This window comes from Pseudorasbora parva, chromosome 2 (assembly GCF_024679245.1).
Source record: "Pseudorasbora parva isolate DD20220531a chromosome 2, ASM2467924v1, whole genome shotgun sequence".
Classification (NCBI taxonomy): Eukaryota; Metazoa; Chordata; class Actinopteri; order Cypriniformes; family Gobionidae; genus Pseudorasbora; species Pseudorasbora parva.
In genome coordinates, this window is record NC_090173.1 from 60,160,681 (window position 1) to 60,179,697 (window position 19,017).

Consider the following 19,017-nt stretch of genomic DNA (forward strand, 5'->3'; position numbering starts at 1 on the left):
ACAAAAATAACATTGGACAAATAAAAATGACTTAAAGCACCTTTAAATACACAGCATCTTCCTCCTCTAAAATGTCTATAACCGCAAACATGTGCCCAAAACAAGCATACATTTGCAATTTATACTGTACATAAATTAACAGGATTATAACAACATTACTTAACAATTAATTACTTTATTACTTAAAAACATTACTAAAATTGTATTTTATTTTTATGGAAAAATCTTACATATACTACACAATAAAAATTAGAAGAAATTAGTGTTTTTTAAAATAATGTTTAAAATGATATCCACTCACAATAGATGAAGACATGAAGTCTCCTGGTGGGGGACGAATACATTCTAGGTGGAAAAATGTTCAAAAGCATGTGATGCAGCATCCATGCCAGCAGCTGTCAGTGTGAAGTCTGTCGTATAGGCCGGCAGGTTACAGGCCAGCTTTGGTTTGGTTCTGTCTTGACCTTCAGCCCAAAAGGATGTAGGAGCTAAAATGAGAAGAATACACACCACATTAACACACGGCTTGCTGGAATTCTTAACTTTACTATCGAGTAGCCATTTAATAATGTCCAAGTGCAATGATGTCTATTCATTCAGTGTTTTCACAACCCATAAATTATTATGGCTCCAAAAGCAAAGCAGAAAGAATGTACATTAAAGGATTAGTTCACCCCAAAATGATAATTCCTGATCTTTTACTCACCCCAATGCCATCCAAGATGTTCATGTCTTTCATTCTTCAGTAGAAAATAAATAAACATGTAACATATACTTTTTAACCTCAAATGCTCGACTTTGATGATGTAAGGCTTTGTGGCGTCATTACGTTTGAAAGGTCAGGCGTGTGACGTATGTGGAAGTACCGTCCCAGTGTTGAAACAAACGTGCAAAGACTAAATCAAACACCCTTTACAAAAATAAAAGGTAAAACAACGATGTCGGACAATTTTAAAGTTAGAGGAGAACATGAGATGGAGTTTTTCGGCACTGGGTCAGCACTGACCTTTCCGGCGTAATACGCAGTGGGAAAACAACATCAAAGTCGTGCATTTGAGGTAAAAGGTATATAAAAGCTTTTTTTTTTTTTTTTTAATAGAAAATGACCGATGGAAATTATCAGGAGATTTTAATTTTGGGGTGAACTAATTCTTTAACAATACAGAACACGATTTTAGATTCAAATTCAATTTCTATTTGTTATTAATCTGCCAGGTTCTCACACCAGCCAATCACAGCGCTCCCTCTCCCGAATACTGATTACTCACACCTGAACCTCATCACACTCATCTCCACTATAGATAAAACCAGTAAAACTCAATAGTTTTATGACCTGTTTTAATATAAACAGGGTTTGTGTTTTTAGGTTTACTTGTTAATTTAATATTCCTCATACAGTGTCACTTATGTTTTGAATGTCAAAGCCTTCTTAATATGTATAATTTTGCTAAAGAAAATAACTAAAATCATGCTGATATTATGTCAAATATTATGTGAAATACATGCATTAAAATTACCTTCCTCAGTTCACCCGTTTCTTACAGCTCTGTCAGCAGCTTCCTCCAGAAATGTTGGAATCTTCCCCTCTGTTGTAGATGGGTTATTTTGTCCCTCCTGAAATCACAGAACATTTTTACAATATTTGTTTACCAGTTTGTAGCGTTAGCTTAAGTTACCTCTTGTGAAAACGGTTGAGATGCTGACTTTTCCCGAATTCGACACTAAACCATTTCTATCAAGTAAATATTCAACAGAAGTGTGTCAGTTAACGTAAGAAAGGTATCAGGAACAGTTGTGTGCATTATTTGTGTGGTTTTAGGGACTAAACTCACCAGAAACTAGTTAAAACAGCGCGGAAGTGCTGCTCGTTTGACTCCGAGTCCCCGTTTCCATGGCAACTCTGCTCCAGTGTGGTTTGAAGAACGCGATTCCAATGTCCAACGCGCATGCGCATTAAAGCCACAGTCACACATCATTTACATAAATAACCATCTAGATTTAAAACATTACATGAATAAAAATCTCATTGATATTAAATCATGAATTTAAAATTTTATTTAGTCATATATGACCCATTCATAGGTGCAAAATGCCACCCCTGCACTAGTGAGACAAAATGGCACTTTTATATATATTTTGTATTATTATAGGAACACGCAACCTAATTATTTCATTTGAAAGTGTGATTGTTTTTCTATGCAAACGCTTTGCTTTGGTTATATAACAATATTAAGCCAATCTAGTGTTTTTTTTCATTTAAAAGTGAAATTCCATTAAAATAAATCAGTTTGTCCTATAGGATTCTAAGAATCCAATAAGATCCTATAGGACAAAGTGAAAATCCAATAGGATTTTTTGACAAGGGATAAATTGGTTGTATTACCACAGTGCAGCCATGGTTTTACTAAATTATCTTGAAGTACATTTAAGTAATTAAGTTACAACAAACATCTAAATAATAACAACAGAAAGAAGTTACCATTCTATGATACAAACTTTATTACAGAAATTACATAATCTGAACAAAAATATAAACTTTCATGTGTTCTCATGTGACATAAAAAAAGTTGTAAATTATTGGTGATAAAGTGGTGCTGTGCAATGGTTAAAAAATTCAGTTGCTAATTTACAAATAAAAAAATAGCTATTTGTTCCACTGTAATAATGATTTATATACAAAAATAACATTGTACAAATAAAAATGACTTAAAGCACCTTTAAATACACAGCATCTTCCTCCTCTAAAATGTCTATAACCTGCAAACATGTGCCCAAAACAAGCATACATTTGCAATATATACTGTACATAAATTAACAGGATTATAACAACATTACTTAACAATTAATTACTTTATTACTTAAAAACATTACAAAAAATTTATTTTCTTTTTACGAAAAAATACATACTACACAATAAAAATTAGAAGAAATTAGTGTTTTTTTTAAATAATGTTTAAAATGATATCCACTCCCAATAGATGAAGACATGAAGTCTCCTGGTGGGGGACGAATACATTCTAGGTGGAAAAGTGTTCAGAAGCATGTGATGCAGCATCCATGCCAGCAGCTGTCAGTGTGAAGTCTGTCGTATAGGCCGGCAGGTTACAGGCCAGCTTTGGTTTGGTTCTGTCTTGACCTTCAGCCCAAAAGGATGTAGGAGCTAAAATGAGAAGAATACACACCACATTAACACACGGCTTGCTGGAATTCTTAACTGTACTATCGAGTAGCCATTTAATAATGTCCAAGTGCAATGATGTCTATTCATTCAGTGTTTTCACAACCCATAAATTATTATGGCTCCAAAAGTAAAGCAGAAAGAATGTACATTAAAGGATTAGTTCACCCCAAAATGATAATTCCTGATCTTTTACTCACCCCAATGCCATCAAAGATGTTCATGTCTTTCATTCTTCAGTAGAAAATAAATAAACATGTAACATATACTTTTTAACCTCAAATGCTCGACTTTGATGATGTAAGGCTTTGTGGCGTCATTACGTTGGAAAGGTCAGGCGTGTGACGTATGTGGAAGTACCGTCCCAGTGTTAAAACAAACGTGCAAAGACTAAATCAAACACCCTTTACAAAAATCATAAAGGTAAAACAACGATGTCGGACCATTTTAAAGTAAGAGGAGAACATGAGATGGAGTTTTTCGGCACTGGGTCAGCACTGACCTTTCCGGCGTAATACGCAGTGGGAAAACAACATCAAAGTCGTGCATTTGAGGTAAAAGGTATATAAATGCTTTTTTTTTTGTTAGAAAATGACCGATGGAAATTATCAGGAGATTTTAATTTTGGGGTGAACTAATTCTTTAACAATACAGAACACGATTTTAGATTCAAATTCAATTTCTATTTGTTATAAATCTGCCAGGTTCTCACACCAGCCAATCACAGCGCACTCCCTCTCCCGAATACTGATTACTCACACCTGAACCTCATCACACTCATCTCCACTATAGATAAAACCAGTAAAACTCAATAGTTTTGTGACCTGTTTTAATATAAACAGGGTTTGTGTTTTTAGGTTTACTTGTTAATTTAATATTGCTCATACGGTGTCACTTATGTTTTGAATGTCAAAGCCTTCTTAATATGTATAATTTTGCTAAAGAAAATAACTAAAATCATGCTGATATTATGTCAAATATTATGTGAAATACATGCATTAAAATTACCTTCCTCAGTTCACCCGTTTCTTACAGCTCTGTCAGCAGCTTCCTCCAGAAATGTTGGAATCTTCCCCTCTGTTGTAGATGGGTTATTTTGTCCCTCCTGAAATCACAGAACATTTTTACAATATTTGTTTACCAGTTTGCAGCTAATTTTCGCGCTCCATGTAACTGACATCATCGATGAACAGCAATGTTACAGTGTATACTTTTAGATTTTTGATTCCTACCATTGACAAATTAGCAGCAAAACTCTTAACAAAACTATCAAAACATTTAAGTTTCACATAAAGATTTATTTAAAAGCTCAAGCTTTCATAAACAAGGGCTCAATCGATCAAATCGATAGAGTTAGTTACCCTCTTGTGAAAACGGTTGAGATGCTGACTTTTCCCGAAGACACTAAACCATTTCTATCAAGTAAATATTCAACAGAAGTGTGTCAGTTAGCGTAAGAAAGGTGTCAGGAACAGTTGTGTGTATTATTTGTGTGGTTTTAGGGACTAAACTCACCTGAAACTATTGAAAACAGCGTCTGAGGAAGTGCTGCTCGTTTGACTCCGAGTCCCCGTTTCCACGGCAACTCTGCTCCAGTGTGGTTTGAAGAACGCGATTCGAATATCCAACGCATGCGCAATAAAACGCCACAGTCACACATCATTTACATAAATAACCATCTAGATTTAAAACATTACATAAATAAAAATCTCATTGATATTAAATCATGAATTTAAAATTAATTTAGTCATATATGAGCCATTCATAGGTGCAAAATGCCACCCCTGCACTAGATAGTGAGTCAAAATGGCACTTTTATATATATTTTATATTAATGTATTTTGTATTATTATAGGAACACTTGTTGGAAATTTTCTTCTTGCAAAAACCATTTCCCAAAGATCATTTGATTTCAGAAAGACTTTATTCAAATTAACAAAGCCGAGTTTCCCCTGCAGGAGACAACTCCAGTTCTTTGGTTTACCTAGCATATATACCCAGTTGCTTTCCCAAAATGGTCACAACCTTCAGCTAGTTTTCCAGTTGGTTTCCTGGCTCATATGTCACAGCATTCCCAGTTCTTTTTCTGTCCATCATGCACCTTCTACATGTCATTTTCAAGCACGTTGTCAAGGTCCCCAAGAACTTAAAACAGGGCAAACACAACCTCAGCAAACAGCCAATAACTAATAGTGTCTTGTATACAGCTTATTTTACATTAAATTCAATAATAAAAATCTTCTACATTCCCCCCTCTGGGGCTTACCTAAGCCCCAATTTTGTATCTTTCTTCCAGACGTGTAGCTTCAAAATCTAGCTTCCTTAGTTATGCTACCTTATGACTTAAATTAAGTCACTCACTCTTCATTGCCAAAGACCAGATTATGCAACCACACTCTGGATGAGCATCAGAACCAAACATCTCTTTTCAGACATTTTTCTTTCTTTCTTAGGTGTATTTTTTCCTTTTTATTCTTTTTCTTTTTCCGAAAAGAGTAAAAGATTCTTTTGCTCCCTTTAAAACTAGACCATTGTTGTAAGCATGAACATACAATTGGCTCAGCCTTGTAAGTTATTTTCACAATTATGTAGAGTATATCAATGCATAATACTAATACAAGTTATTTTTGGAATGTAGACATCCTTAACCCAGACATCAGATGTTTGTACATTTCAATTTGATTTGTCAGACCAATCTTAACATACTTTGTTTGCCCTCTTAATTGTTGTCTCATTATCTTAACCTCTTAGCATTTCCATGTGCTTAACCATGGCTTTGACAATTAGTGATATTAACATGAAAATTTCACAGCAGAACAATAACCATGTTGATACAGAACAATCTTGATATTGCAACTTTTAAAGACATCCCTTATTTAGCAACTCACTCTTCAAACTTTAGAATTAAACCAGTTTTCTTTAACTTCTGCTCTTACGCCTCTTGTTTAATTTACTCATAACTTTGTCTGCCAATAACCAATAATCAACTAAGGGCTTGCCTATTTTGCCTTGTCATTCTATTTGTTTCATGTAATTGTTCTTCTATAGCACAGATAAAGCATCATCTCTAAATCTCCTGTATACTACTATATCCTGTACTATATAAATTAGCCATTTTCTGTTTTTATTTTGCTTGATCCATATAATTGTTGGTTAAACCAAGGTAAACTATCTTTCTTATTTTTTGATCAATTCCTATTTTTATAAAGTCTTATTAATTCCTTAATCTGAAGAAGCAATCTTTTAGTCAAAATCATTTTTAGATGATGAATGATCAGAATATTGTTGTGCATTTGTTATCACAATACACTTAGTTCTTTGTTAGATTGTTTAAATTCTTGTCTGTTTATTACAAAATCTAACAATAAGTATAATTTTAACTTGAGTTTAATGCAGTCTGACTGATTGCTTTAGTGGCTCAGTTCAAGCTGCTCATGAAGCAATCATTTCTTCCTTTTTACTACTAACAAAACTCTAAAACTTGATTAGAAGTAGAAACATAATTATAAAACTCCCTTGTGTGTAATTTAAGTGTTATTGTTAATCAATCAATTACTTATCGCTTTTAGTGCTTTTGTTTTCTTACATTGCTTATAAATATCCATTAATCTTTCCTTATCTTATAAATATCCCTTAATCTTTCCTTATCTTATAAATATCCCTTAATCTTTCCTTATCTTATAAATATCCCTTAATCTTTCCTTATCATCTAATATCTTATTCCCCCCTCAACATTCTTAGATGTCATAAACTATGCACATCGAAGAATGTTTAAAAGGGTTGTTGCAACAATTTGTCCTTTATCTGAATGGCAAATATCTTTTTTGGCCCTCTTTTGTTGCCTTCTAATGGCCTACTTTTTATTAAATTTGGTTGTGGTTCTGTAAGCACTACTTGATAAATATTCAAATTAGTTGTATCATAGTGTCTTACTAAATCAAGCTATCAAGCTTTTGAATTGAAATTGAAATTCGTGGTAATACCTATAGTCCTAATTCAAACTTTGTTTTAACTTTAGACTGAAATTTAGTCATCTATTTTATATTAGGATCTTGTTCATAAGCTCTTTTAGTTCTACCTTTGTAAGCCTTTATAAGTTGTTCTGATTCTCATTGGCAATGCTTTATTAGCCGTACTCTAGCGCTCATTTCTTAGTGGCAAAGAGGCTAGAAGTCATTCTTTACCACAAGTTCAAAGATATCAGCTACTACTATTGTCTAAACTTCAATCTTTTATCAACGGTAGTGATATAGTTTGCATTTTACGTTTTTCTTCTTCTGTATTACTATTATTATTAGTAGTAATAATATATATTTTTTTTCTTATTCTTTGAAGTAATGGGGCTCTTACAAGTATTTTTGCATCTCAACCTTTTTTTCCGTCTTATTTTTCATTATCTGCACTTCTACAGTTTTGCAGTTTTATCTCTTGTTTTTTAATCAGGTCTTATTTTACTGGGTTTTTTAAATTGTTAATACGTCTGTTGAGATCTAAAGCATAACATTTGAAATTCTGGATTGATTCTTCTGCCTTGCATAGCTCCTTATGAGCTTTCAACACTCTGCAACCTTCATTGTGCATCTCTGGTCAAGCCTATTCCCTTTTTTCCATTTGTTGAGATGATGATCATTCTGTGAGCAACTCTTCACCAGGGTGACTCTTTGCGAGCCGTTGCAATGGGCTTTCCCTCGTTGGTAAGGGAGAGACGTCACTAGTACGCTCTTGTGTCCCCTACTTCATGGTATGTGGGAATGCTGAAGCTGGTTGATGTATTTTAAGATGAGAAGCATGGACTCAGGTGTCCTCTGGTGATCAGTGCACACTCTTCTTATGAGATCACAATGCGCATTCACTGGTTCTTTTTGTTGGATCATACTGGAATCCTTCCTTGAATTGAGCTCCTGTCACCTATAATTGAGACTAAACCTTTTCTTGTTAGTGACAACAACATATAATAATCATCTGCTCGTCTGTCCCACTGTTCCTGTGAAAAGCTTTTGTGAGGCTGAGCGCTGTCCTGTCCCCTTTTAGGGCTCTCAACTTACATCACTAGCAGGGCTTAAACCCCTTATTCATAATCATTTTTGTCTTATACCATTTTCCCCCAAAGAGTTTCAAATGTATTCTTTACAATTAGCCAATTCAACTCAGTTATTTCATTGTTTTGAGTCTCATTATTCTTTCATAATTTCTGATGCATATGGAAAGCACTCAACCCACTTTGCTCAAGTTAACAGTTACATGATATTACACTTTTGAATCCGCTCCGTCAGCTCCATAGCGATATGCTGAAAAGAAATGTAGATATGTTATGCGCTGCGCAAATGTGGCAATATTTTTCCCTCCTTTTTACCACAAAAGTATTGACCAGGAAGCTTAACCAAATTCATCCATGGTCATTGTTTTATTGGGCATAATTTGCCCTGTGGGCCCACATACTAAATTTAAATACAGCTGTTTTGGCAAAATATATTTTTGCCTTAGTGTCTCTTCAGACACTCTCTGTCAATCACCCACTCACACTCCATGGCCATCACTCACACCCCCATCATGTATTTTGTTTCTGCTTCAGCAGGTTGTGCTCTAATTGAGGAACACCAGGAATGCCACAAGGTCTGAACATGGCACTGTAGCATTCCCTGTACATGAACCTTTCTTTTTCTCACAAAGTCTAATAGATAGTAGACCTAGTTATGATGCAGTTGAGACAGCCGATTGTAATTTTTTTCCAAGTGCATTTAATAATTTGTTCGTCTCATTTTAAGTTTGTAATTTTCTGTAATTATTTGTTGTTGCTCATGAGCTTCTTTAAGAATGATATTGGAGATCTCTTCATTATCACGGATCCTTGGCCAATAATATTTTTATCTCGTTATCCCACTGATGACAGCATTCTGACTTCATGTTTTTGACTTTGGAGTTATTATTATTTAATCCAGCTCTAGTTAAAGTTAAATTTATTAAACAAGATGGAGTGACCAACATTCAGTTTACCTACCATATTTTTCTGTGAGACATCTCGTGTCTATATTTTCTTAACCAATGAATAAAAGTTTTATGCTTTTAGCCCTAGATGTTTAACATTCTAGCCCTTACTATACCAAATCCAGCCTCAGTTGTAACTATTAGGTGAGTTAAACACCCACTATTGTCTGTCAATGCACTGTGTTTTTCTTTTCTCTTTTTTTTTCATCAGACATAGGGCTGGACTGGTGCCTATACTGAAAAAGCAGAGAAGGTTAGTTTAGCAGAGAATACAAAGAACTGCTATGAGACCAGTGAATTATCAAGATGAATCAAGTGAATATCATAACTAACAAATTTGAAGCAGACTCTAGAGTGATCATTGTAGATGCCGCACCTGTGCCGCCCGTCAGGGAATCGATGTCACTCATTCTGTATAGATCATCAGTCTTTTGAAGCTCCTCGGCTGTTGTTCTGCATGTGTCGTCAGCCGGATGTCACTCAAAGGCCTGTTGCGAAGTCCTGGTGTTGTCGAGTGGAACTTAGGCTCTGTCGTTTCTCAGCCTCTTCTCCATTTTAGCTTTTGACTAATCTTGTCAAAGTTTTGCATGTCAGGATATTGTCTCTGTTCTCGGGAAAGCCTCAAGTGAAAGTTTCACCTTTCCCTGCATTAAATCAGTCTTTTTCCATGCTGACCTTTTGGAAAGCGTCATCTTCTCCTTTCAGGAAGGGAACTGAAAAAAGCCCATCATCCACTCTCTTCTTCTCTCTGCAGCCGTGTCTTCACCTTTCCCCACTTGTTGCTTCAGTGGTCAAGGCACTGTCATTGAAGCCATCTGAAATTTGAACACTCAGAGATCTGCATGAATCAGATTGAACTTTTATATCTTCTAATTCCAGTTGTATCTGAGCAATCAGCTCTTTTTCTAAATTCCATTCTCTAACCATTTTCTTCACTAGTTATCAAATGTCACTGGTTGACAACAGCAGTTCCTTCATTCTATTTTTAGTGAAGCAAGTTCTTCGTTGCAGTATGCAGAAAAGAAAGACAATCTATCTTACTGATACTGAGTGTAATACAGCTAAATACTTTTTCATTCTTCTATATTCACATGCTGGGATAAAAATAATTTGGTAAATAAAACTTCTCAACCAACAGGAATTCTTTTTTGGTTTAATTTGAACCACCAAGTCCCATTCTCTAAGGTCCTATGATTGTTGCAAATTATCTATAAATGTTGAAACTTTTCTTTAAACTTGGTCACCCAATCTCGCTCTCACTCAGCTCAATGCACAAGTTATTTTAACACAAGCATAATTCTCTGCATTGGAATACTTTCTCATACTGTCCCCCAGGGATAAAGAGATAGACATTTTTAGACGTCTTCATATAAAATATATAATACTTTAAGCGCGTGCAATCTTATTATTTATTCATCTATTAAAATAATTAATTACATTTATCAAAAATATATATATTATTATTTTTATATATATCGTATTATAGTGTTCTGCAGAACTAATATTTTGAAACAATATTCTAATTTCCTTTATTTATTTTCAATACCTCACATTTACATTCCTATAGGGCTCATTCTCTCATTCACTGTTCTCAAGTGACCAGGGAGGGGGTCACTATTTTTACCCACAGACACAGTCAGACAAGACACAGGATCCCACACAGATACACTATTCTGTTCTGTCTCTTCCAGAACCATCCTTTCTGTTCAAATTTTACTTTATAAAAAATAAATTTAAAGGACCCACTTCTGGACTTCCTTTAACACAGTGGAATTCACTTAAAATTACTGCTGCACTTCCCCACACCGGTACAAAGTCCTCTTGACAAGTGCCAATATCTGATTAGTTATTAGTTAACCTTATTAGTTAAAATAAAATTAAATTAAAAAAACCCATCCGTCAAGGCCCACTTGGGTTGAATATCTGATAACCTTATCAGTTCAAATAAAATAAAGGAATCATCCTTCAAGGCCCACTTGATTCCTTACACAAATATCTGATATCCTTATCAGTTCAAATAAAAAAAAGGAATCATCCTTCAAGGCCCACTTGATTCCTTACACAAATATCTGATAACCTACACAACCCTCTGACAAGTACACACATATCATGCAATTATTCTGAAATCAAAGATCCTCATTCCTTTTTTAGTTCTTTAAATTTGGAGAAGCTTTTTTAGTGACTTACCACTTCCAAGCGAGCCCTGGTGATCAACACAAACCTAAGAAAAAGCAAAAATTTGCTCACCTCAAGATAGTGGCCACTTGATGTTTGTGTTGATCATTCAAGGTCATCAAGCTTGCAGTGGTTTGTCATCAGCTCCGAAGCCAGTCCCATCTGGGGTGCCAAATATGTTGGAAATTTTCTTCTTGCAAAAACCATTTCCCAAAGATCATTTGATTTCAGAAAGACTTTATTCAAATTAACAAAGCCGAGTTTCCCCTGCAGGAGACAACTCCAGTTCTTTGGTTTACCTAGCATATATACCCAGCTGCTTTCCCAAAATGGTCACAACCTTCAGCTAGTTTTCCAGTTGGTTTCCTGGCTCATATGTCACAGCATTCCCAGTTCTTTTTCTGTCCATCATGCACCTTCTACATGTCATTTTCAAGCACGTTGTCAAGGTCCCCAAGAACTTAAAACAGGGCAAACACAACCTCAGCAAACAGCCAATAACTAATAGTGTCTTGTATACAGCTTATTTTACATTAAATTCAATAATAAAAATCTTCTACACACTCAACCTAATTATTTCATTTGAAAGTGTGATTGTTTTTCTATGCAAACGCTTTGCTTTGGTTATATAACAATATTAAGCCAATCTCTGTGTTTTTTCATTGAAAAGTGAAATTCCATTAAAATAAATCAGAATGTCCTATAGGATTCTAAGAATCCAATAAGATCCTACAGGACAAAGTGAAATTCCAATAAAATAAATCAGATTGTCCTATAGGATTCTAAGAATCCAATAAGATCCTACAGGACAAAGAGAAATTCCAATAGGATTTTTTGACAAGGGCAATCATGTTATTATCCCACTATAAGATGTACACATAGGGACTTTACCCAAATGTCTGGATTATAATAATTATAATTATATAAAACCTAATGCAGCTTCATTCCATCCTTATATGTGCATAGTGATGATATCATTATTATACTATTCAACACATTTTAGATAAATTTGTGGATTTAATTGCCTTTTCGACTTAAAATTCAGTTTGTCACACCACAGGACATTTCGTCACATCATTGGACAACAAAAAGTACCGGCATGCCCCTGTTTTGAACAAAGTCACATTTATTATTTTTTTGTTCAAATAATTATAAAAAATCATTAAAGTTACAACTTAAAGCTTAAATGTTTTTTGTGCAATAAAGAAGAAGAAACCAACATTCCTATAAAAAAGACCTGGCCGCTATCCTAACATTTAGCAACATAATATGAACATGTTAACAAAAAATGGAATAAATAATTAAATGGAATCGATAAAACAGAAAAACATCCTGTGGTTCTTATAAATAATCATTCATAGTAAACGGATTATTTTCGTTATATTTGGTGAGCTGGGCTGCACACGGGTGGGGCTCTGGCTCAGAGATGACACTGACAAGTTGGTCCTTGCTGTACATAATGCCTAGCAGGCCACTTGAATGTGTTTTTCCGGCCAATTTGCACCATGCAATTGACCTTAATGTGCTCAGCATTTAGTTGTGTGATCTGGCTAACAAATGGCTTCTTGTCATAACGGACAATGACGAATTTACCTACAGTTTACTTGTCATCAAAGTCTTCCTCCTCTTCCTCTCCACCCCTGGGACTCTCAGGTTGGGTTTCTTGGACTTCACAGGCAAGCGGTTCCTCTGAATCTTTTGACCGATTGTCTGGCCTCATCTTGCTTGGAGAGAAGCAATCGCACATCTCTGGGTAGCGGCAGAAACAGCTTAGAGACCTATAGAAGATCTCTCCACCAGAGAAGGAAAGTATTTGGTGTGTGTTTAAGATGCCAGGTACTTTCGGGACAGAAGGTAGCAACATCTAGTTGAACATCAATATCTGCCTCATCGATCCATTTGAGTTTTATGTTTGGGATGTTTAGGAACTCATAGAGGTCCTTAGGGCTTTGTATGTCTTGTCCCCCATGGACATAGTTGTCTGCCACTGATCCCCCAACTCCATCAGGTGCACTGTTCCCATGGGCTCTCTCAGAGTAATTCCAGGTGATTCACTTAAGCCTCCATGTGTAGGGTACACTACTCAAAAGGTAACAGTTTGCCTTGTTTCTGTATTGTGTGACTGGACCATCACTCAACACATGAAGTGTGTCAATCTTGTGGCCAGAGTTTGCTATCATTTTCTGTGCCGATGGTTTGATATGGGCCCACACAGCACGTTCGTTGTGGCTGACAGAGTCAGAGATTGTGGCATAGGATTGTGAGCCTGTGGATGTGTAAGCCACTGCTGTATGGATGGATGCCTGCTGCTGGTTTCCTCCAAAATGAAATGCTGGAATTTCTGTGTTCAGTTTGCAGGCATAATTCTCAGAAAAGTCCACATGCACAACCATTTCGTTGTCTTTTAGATTTTCTTTAAGATGCCTGAATATCTGGGCTTGGTGAAGCCAGTTGAGTTGATGGATAGCAATACCGTCCAACTCTTTGTTGAACTCCTCAACCAGTTTTCCGATTATACCCTTTTCAGTTTTCTTGACCCAGTTTTTGTATGTTTTGTCTCCTACAACCACATCTTCCTTTACCCAGTGTTCCCATTTAGCCCGATCATCAAGATTAAATATGGTGATCTGGACTTCCTCATAGCAGCACTCAGTGCATGTGCGCTCCATGCATTTCATGTTGTCCGTATTACAGGTTATGCTGGAAAGAAGATATGATAGGCTTTTTGAAGGTAGGACACCAAGTTGTGAAAAGGCATCAATAAGGAGATGTATGTTCTCATGTTGGTAGCAGGCACATGTATTACGATCATTTGCCTTGGCTTCTGTTACATAAAATGGCTTATAGTTAGTCAGTTTATGTTAGTTAGTCAGTTTATTTATCCCCGTAGGGAAAGTACATTTGCACCATACTCACACAGACATTTAAGATTTCATAATTGGCATATACAATCATAGTTTAAAAACTAGTAAATCTACTTTAAAGTTTAAGATAAGATAAGATAACCAGACCAGCTGGCCATCAGTCAACATTAGGGGATGAATTTAAAATTCTGATTGCTTGGGGAACAAAAGATAGTTTGGACCTGTTTTTCATGCATCTGGGAACACAATACCGCCGTCCAGATGGCAGTAGTTCAAAAGCATGACATAAAGGATGCCTCTTATCCTGCACAATAATGTTGGCTTTATTTATTACTCTCTCTTTATATATGCTCTCTAAACTTGTTAACGAGATTCCCAGCAGTTTGCTTGTCATTGTCACAACCCTCCGTAATGATTTCTTCTGAGCCTCCGAAGCATTACCGTACCAGCAACTCACACAAAATGTCATAATGCTTTCAATAAAAGCAACAGAACAACAGAAGCAGTCTGCTATGTACATTAAAAGACAATAATTTCTTTAAGAAATACAATCTCTGTTGTAACTTTTTACCTACATAATCAGTCCACTCATTCCATTTCAGCTTATGGTCCAAAACAATGCCCAGATATTTATAATGAGTTACTACTTGTATTTGTTCACCTTGTATTAATGTTGGATGGGTTATATCCTGTTCTCTCCCTCTAAAATCAATAACCATCTCCTTAGTTTTGGAGGCATTTAAGAGGAGACTTGATTTCTCACACCAGTCTAAAAAGAAATCTAAAACAGGTCCATGCTCTTCCTCCCCATCGTGTAGAAGGCTCACTAGAGCAGTATCATCTGCATATTTAATAATAAATCTGTTTTTAAAAGAACTAGAACAAGAATTTGTATATAAAATAAATAATAAGGGCGATAAGACACATCCCTGAGGAGATCCAACCGAAGTAATAATTTTTCCTGAAATTGACCCTCCTAACTTAACCTGCTGGATTCTACAACTGAGAAAGTCAATCACCCATGTAATCAGCCTACTGTCTAATGAGAAATCATTTTGTAGAGTCTCTGCTAATATACTGGGTGAAATACAGTTAAAAGCTGATGAGAAATCCACAAATAAGATTTTTGCGTGAGTCTTTGGTTTCTCTAAATGTGTATACAGCAGGTGCAGCACAGTTAGAATGGCGTCCTCTACACCCCTGGAGGCTTGATAGGCAAATTGCAAAGGATCTATGAGATGCTCTATTTCAGACACAATATACTTTTTAACTAAACGCTCAAAACATTTCATCACTAGAGAAGTGAGTGCTATTGGTCGAAAATCACAAAATTCTGAGGGTCTAGAAACTTTTGCCACTGGAACAATATTAGATGTTTTCCATAGAGTGGGGACAATACCGGAATTATAGGATGCTATAAAGATATTAGTAAAAACTGGTGCCAACTGAACCGCACAGTGTTTTAAAACATTACCACATATCTTATCTGGGCCTGGGCTTTTCCGAGGATTAGATTTCTTAAAAATCTGGATAACCAATCCATATAAAATCCAGCTTGAGATTTAGTCAAAAATGATGGTATCAATCGGACAGCATCTCCATCTCCTCTGTCAAAACGACAGAAATATGAGTTGAGCTGATTAGCCATCTCTAGCTCCTCACATACTTGTAACACCCTAGGCTGTGCTCTTTTACCCTTGTGGGGAACATTAGTCATATTTTTAATGCCCTGCCAGGCATATCGGGAATTGCCACATAACAGAGATGCCTCAATTTTTTCTTTCTTTTTTATAGCGTAGAAACTACCTGTAAGACATTCTATGGTTTAGTGCAGCTGTCTGGGAGTATTCCTTGTGCAAGTCCACCAAAGACTATACAAGTTCTCTCCTTTGCATTTTTTCTTTCCTCCCAACAGTGTCTTTTTCCCCCGGAAGAAGCCTGCTGCTCTCATCTCTCAAAAGGAAGGACTCCACTTGTTTCTTCCTTTCTTGAGAAATGTTTCTTCGTTTTGACTGTTTTGCTTGTGTGTTTGTGTGTGCATTGTTATCAATCTTCTGTCATTCCACAAGGTGTTTGTTCTTTCTTCTAAAACTAGCTGCTCTTCTTTTTTCAGCTTTAAGTTGCTTCCTTAACTTCTCATTTTGCATTCTTAACTTCCTTTAGTTGTTTGTTCACAGATCTTTTTCGTACTCTTTTGGGTGTACTTAGATCTCTGGTGGACATCTCTTTAGGTGACTGTGTTGGTTTGCTACACAAAACAGGCACTGGCACTGGGGCCTCATTGATCTCTTCATGATTGAATGGCTGGTCATGATCCTGATCCTGAGGTGATTGTGGCGTTAGATCAAGGACAGCCTTAGTGCCTTTTTCCCTGACCTACATTTCCTCTTTGACCCTCTCCATTTTTCTTGTAGCTTCTTTCTTGTTGCTGACAACATAGACTTCACACTGAGCTGAACAATTTTCCCACATGCTTTCTTCTCCTGATATCTGTGGGGAAAATTTTGAAACCAACCATGACTATTGTGATACGATGAAGCATTAACCTAAATAACTTGTCAAATTTACTTTCTGCATCTCTCTTTCAGGATGTTCTCTCTCCTCTGAGGATCTTTATTAAGCCTCTCCCTTTACTTCCTGGTCCTTTCCTTGCTTGTCATCTCAGCCTCTCACTTTCAACGTGGATTTCAAACTAGCCATAACAAAACAGAGAAGAAAGGTTGTGTCCTTTAATTCTGAGAGTAAATGCAAACATCACTACTACAATTAGTTACTGTAGGTTGGAAGTGAAGTTACGAAGGGAATAGGATATAACCGTGAGACCGATGGTCACCGTCATTAGAACTCTATAACCGCCAAAACCGTATTATTAAAATATTTTTTTACAAAAAATGTTAATCATAATGTTTAAATAGCCTACTAATTAAAAACAATGGTTAACAATCTGTGGTTACGATTCACGAAGGCTGCAAAGCATCCATCCGAGTATCCTTCGTTTCATGGGAAAAGAAGGACGCATTTGCAGGCCGTATTATGAAGGAGCCTTTCGAAGGACCTTTGAGTTGGGCCTTTGTTGCGCCGCGGTGACGGAATCTGCTATACCTTCCACTGTAAACAAGTCTCGCTGCCTCCTTTGAAGGCTGCGTCGGCCGAGCACTTCAAAGGACGCAGCCCTTGAATTGGGACACAGCTGCAGAGTCACCTGTGCTAGAAGATTATTGACACACATGTCACGCTATAATGTTATAGCGAATATTATAAGCGAATACAGTGAGAATACACACTCTTTTATTAAAACTTCTAAATACAAACTATCACAAAATATTAAATAAATTATTTGCAAATGTGCATTAAATGTGCAATCTTTTAAATAAAACCAAAATAGAAAAACATGAATATAATCAAAAATAGAATGTTACAAAAAAAGATACTTAAATAATGAAAGCAAACATAAGAACAGCAAGGGTTCAACATTGACAATGACAACAATAACCTCAATCGGTCCTTCCTAGCTCTTCTGGAGGCAAAGTCACTGAGGACATCATTGTATGGTATTGCTTGGCCTGCTTTGCTAATGAATGCAAGTCCACTTAGTCTTTCCTGGGCCATTGATGATCTCAAGTATGTTTTTATCAATTTGAGTTTGGAAAAACTCGCTGCTGAGGCAACTGTCACAGGCAGAGTGCAGGCTATCCTGAGAGCTACCCAATGATTTGGGTAAAGATCACACATCTCATTTTGTAAGAGGTATGTGAGAAGCTAAAAGGCAGTCATCATAGTTTGGGGAAGTTCAGGAAGATTCTCCATCTCTACTGCCAATGCGGTACCATCAATATCCGCCTCCTCTGCACAAGAGACTTTTCCCCCAAGAATCTCACATTGTTCCCTCTGGAACTTTTGATCTAGCGCCTTAAAATTGAGCAGCACTCAAAAGTTATCTTTAACCTCACTTAGAGACTATCTATTTTCCAATGACAGAATGCTACAGTCCACTATAGCATTAAAAAAAGGACACTTCCAGCCTCTTCATAGTATCCACTATGGGCTCATCTGCAGCCTCATAGGCAAAGGGCCTTTTTATAGAACGCAATCGCTTCTCTTTCGGCACTGCTTGTGTTCATACGGTCACAATTGAGAACTCACGTGCTCTGCGATAAGATCTGTCTCTGTGCACTCGTCCGAGAGTGTGCACTCGTCTCACACAAGCGTCTGCATTAGGTCTTAAAGGGGCAGTAGCCTTTACTGCTGTCTGTTTAATGTCAATCAAATGAGTTTGACAAGTTTAATGAGGATTTATCTTTAATTTAAACAGTTAAATATGCAGTTATTTTACATTTGATTACTTATTCAATTTATTCAAACAGTATCACGTGATTTCAGCAGTTTGACACACGATCCGAATCATGAATCAATACACTGATTCATGACCATTTGAATCTTTATTTGAAGATTAAACACAAACCCGGAAGAGAAGCCAATGCTGAATAAAGTCATAGTTTTTGTTATTTTTGGACACAAATGTATTTCAGATGCTTCAAGAGATTCTAATTAACCCACTGATGTCTCATATGGACTACTTTGATGATGAACAGTATAGTGTGCATACACCTGGATACGCTCTCGCACTAAATATAAAATATCTTAAACTGTGTCCGAAGATGAACGGAGGTCTTACGGGTGTGGAACGACATTAAGGTGAGGAGTTAATGACATCAAGTTCATTTCTGGGTGAATTAACCCTTTAAGTCTGCTTTTAACAGTTAACCAGGCCAACTCGTTATGCATTTTCATCACATTGGTTCTGTATGGGCAGCC

At 36.3% G+C, this 19,017-nt stretch overlaps 1 long non-coding RNA gene across 1 annotated transcript; it reads right to left on the minus strand.

Moving 5' to 3' along the window:
* Positions 1–3,007: 3,007 nt before the first annotated feature.
* LOC137047839 (uncharacterized) lies at positions 3,008–4,799 on the minus strand. The gene is made up of 3 exons (XR_010899273.1): positions 4,694–4,799; positions 4,187–4,283; positions 3,008–3,160 (listed from the first exon to the last, which is right to left on the minus strand). It is a non-coding gene; the product is annotated as an uncharacterized lncRNA (long non-coding RNA).
* Positions 4,800–19,017: the final 14,218 nt, after the last annotated feature.